The 3,903-nt window shown below is 42.9% G+C and overlaps 1 pseudogene; it reads right to left on the bottom strand.

The window, feature by feature from the left end:
* LOC135525750 (phospholipid phosphatase 3-like) overlaps nucleotides 1-2,869 on the bottom strand; it is a 20,069-nt pseudogene extending 17,200 nt beyond the window's left edge.
* Nucleotides 2,870-3,903: the final 1,034 nt, after the last annotated feature.

The following is a 3,903-nucleotide window of genomic DNA, read 5'->3' as shown; positions in this document are numbered from 1 at the left end:
TGGTCCATCTATAGCCCAGTGGGCCGGTCTGAATTGGTGTTATTGCACAAAATGATTGTTATATTGGCTAATAATCGGTGGCCTCTGGGAAAGAAATCGGCCAGTGTGTTAGAAATGCTCAGGCCGGATTCTGGTCCCAGTCCGTCCCTGGATCACATCTGTAGCAGTCTTGTAGATCACAATGAATACGAATACAGGGGACAGGTGGGGACATGATCCCTGATCAGCAATCCTTCTCCTCTAGACAAGTCGGAGGGGATCAGAGAGAAAGTGTCCAAAATGACATCCTATTCACCCTTTATTATAACGAGTGTGGGCCAAAGTAGTGCACTATAATATACTTTGGACCACACTTGTATTGGAAAAAAATGCTATCTAGAACCTAAAGGGGTTCTTCGGCTGTCCCCATATACCAGAATTCTTTGAAGAACTCTTTTAGGTTGCAGGTACAACTCCTTTGGTTCCAGGTGGAACCATTTTGGGTTGCATGTAGAACCCTTTCTACAGAGGGTTCTTACATGGAACCAAAAAGGGATCTCCTATGGGGACAGCCGAAGAACCTTTTGGAACTTTTTCTCTAAGAGTGCAGAGACCCATGGGCCCTGGTTAAAATAGTACACTATATAGGGAATGTGGGGTCATTTGGGACATAAGCTAAGTGAATTAGCTGCTCTTACATAACCACAGTTTGAGAAATTGTGGTCAGATGCATAAAGGGAGTGCACACACACACACACACACACACACACACACACACACACACACACACACACACACACACACAGAGAGAGAGAGAGAGAGAGAGAGATTGTTTATTTATGTATTTGTACTACACACAATTCCCCAGGCCTCGCTCTTCGCTGAACCCTGGTTGTCATGGAAACTGTAGAATTCCCTTGGCCTGCTCGAGCCAACTGGCATCGAGAGCTTTGCGTGCAGCGAGAGAGAACACTGAGAGTGAGAATTATTTAGAGCTTCAATTTATTTTTCCCTACTTATTTCGTTTTTGTTGAAAAAATTGTTTATTAATAATGTTGACCAACCTGTTGATTTGCGCTCGTGCTAATTCTTGATTCAATGTCCTCACGCACCCGCACGTTCACTGTGTATCATAAATAGCCTAGATACGAAACAACAACGAAACTGTAGGCTACTATCTCATAGTCAAATATGTTTCAATTAAATCGCAAAAGATTCAAATATCAACATTTGAATAGTTCATGAAAGTTAGCCTAGCCTACGTCACCTTCCCACCTGGCGGCTGAGCCATTGATTCTCCTAGACGTTTCCACTTCCCAGTAACAGCGCTTACAGTTGACCGGGGCAGCTCTAGCAGTGGAGAAATTTGACGAACTGAACTGTTGGAAATGTGGTACCACGTTGAAAGTCACTGAGCTCTTCAGTAAGGCCATTCTACTGCCAATGTTTGTCTATTGAGATTGCACGGCTGTGTGCTCGATTTGATATACCTGTCAGTAATGGGTGTGGCTGAAATAGCCGAATCCACTCATTTGAAGGGGTGTCCACATACTTTTGGCCATGCCGTGTATAACAGAAAGCCTTCAACACGCGTTAAAAATAACAGGCGCTGCAGTACAGCGCCTAGTGAATAAAGTTTGATTTAAAATAAAGAGTAAAATGACAAGAGGGGATTCAGTGTCGCCATGAAGCAATGAAGACACCATTATTTGTGACATATCCTAACAATAAACAATACAATGAATGACGAAAATGTTTTATAGACCTACTCGAAGATTTGAAGTTTATTAAAAAATATTTAAAAAATATTTGTTGAAAATGTAAGTTATTTTTATGAAAATACCTCGAAGATGGTTTTTATTAAAGCAGAAGCAGGTAAACCCAGGTCCAGGTAGGCTTGAATTATAAAACGTTGATTTAAAAAAAAAAAACATTTTATTGTTAAAAAAAAAAGGTTATACGATAAAATGGTAAAAGATCAAAAATAAAAAGTGGATATGATAGAATTATGAATCATAAAAAGTTGATCTGATAAAAAGATAATAGCTGTAATTACCCAGAACCAGACAGAGCAGGTCCAGACCGACCAGTAGTTTCCGTTTGGACAGAGCCGGTCCCGTTATCTCCACCAGTTTCTGCCCAGACCCGTTATCTTTCTCTTGGCCTCTGGTACCCACGTTGCTCTCCGGTAGTTTGAGTTGCAGGTCCATGTTCGGGACGGGCGCAACTCCAGGGCTGTGCCGGGAATATTTCTCCAACATCTTCTTGTTTTATCCAGTTAGTGGTTAAACGTTTAATTCAATATTGACCGTTGTTCAAACTAAGAAAGATGAGTGACATAGACCTACAACTGTATTTCAGCTAGATATAATTTCGATAGCAACAAGTTGGGCTGTGATAGAGACCTGTGGCGAACTTGGAAGTCTTGAAAAAATAGAATTCATCCAAACAGTTTAGAGTTGTCAAAGTGGAAAATCTAATTCCTTCAAGCCTCGTGAGTCGAACATCCCCAAATGATTTTGAAAGACGTTTTAGTTACTGATTTTATTTCCAAACGCATTTCTATAAAACTCGCCCTGACATGCTCAGTGCGTCGATCCGTCACAATTCCAGCCGCAGTTGTGAAACGTTCAGAGATGAGACATTGCGGGGATGGGATGGGCGTTGCGGCGGTAGACTGTCTCATTTGTCTTCTATCTTTCTTTATCTCTCAACTTCACAGTCCTAGTAATGAACATACAGTATGTTTTGGTTCCCTCATTCCCACCCTATATGCTATTCTCTCTCGCTCTCTCTCTCCTTCCTCTTATCAAGAAAAAATCAAGAAAAACCAGCACGTTTTTGAGAAACTTGTTTTGGTTCACTCATTCCCACCCCATAGGCTATTCTCTCTCTCTCTCTCTCTCTCTCTCTCTCTCTCTCTCTCTCTCTCTCTCTCTCTCTCTCTCTCTCTCTCTCTCTCTCTCTCTCTCTCTCTCTCTCTCTCTCTCTCCCTCTCTCTCTCTCTCTCTCTCTCTCCCCCTCTCTCTCTCTCTCTCTCTCTCTCTCTCTCTCTCTCTCTCTCTCTCTCTCCCTCTCTCTCTCTCTCTCCCTCTCTCTCTCTCTCTCTCTCTCTCTCTCTCTCTCTCTCTCTCTCTCTCTCTCTCTCTCTCTCTCTCTCTCTCTCCCTCTCTCTCTCTCTCTGTCTCTCCCCCCCCCTCTCTCTCTCTCTCTCTCTCTCTCTCTCTCCCAGTCCTCTGGTGAGAAACTTGTCCTCTCACCAAACAGACGGATCCGTCAGAGGTATGAACACTTGTTCTCACCGTGGAGAGCGGGCCAGTACATGTTTTATGTGTCTGTGTGTGAAAGAGAGAGAGCGTAATGATTTTGGTTGTAAATCTCACTGTTTGATTAATGCTGTGTCAGCAACACCAGCCAGTGGCTCCTGTACACTCAGGTGTATGTGTCATGTGGTGGTTAGGTGAGAGGAGATGACATCAGATCTCGCTCAGACAGGATGTGGTAGAGATACTCTTAATGATCGGCTATGAAAAGCCAACTGACATTTACTCCTGAGGTGCTGACTTGCTGCACACTCAACAACTACTGTGATTATTATTATTTGACCATGCTGGTCATTTATGAACATTTGAACATCTTGGCCATGTTCTGTTATAATCTCCACCCGGCACAGCCAGAAGAGGACTGGCCACCCCTCATAGTCTGATTCTTCCTAGGTTTTGGCCTTTCTAGGGAGTTTTTCCTAGCCACCGTGCTTCTACACCTGCATTGCTTGCTGTTTGGGGTTTTAGGCTGGGTTTCTGTACAGCACTTTGAGATATCAGCTGATGTACGAAGGGCTTTATAAATACATTTGACTTGATTTGATGTCTGAAACACAACAACGACAGAGAAAATCAAATCAAATTGTATTTGTCACATACA

This window comes from Oncorhynchus masou, chromosome 5, assembly GCF_036934945.1.
Source record: "Oncorhynchus masou masou isolate Uvic2021 chromosome 5, UVic_Omas_1.1, whole genome shotgun sequence".
Taxonomy (NCBI): Eukaryota; Metazoa; Chordata; class Actinopteri; order Salmoniformes; family Salmonidae; genus Oncorhynchus; species Oncorhynchus masou.
This window is presented reverse-complemented; position numbering and strand designations above follow the sequence as displayed.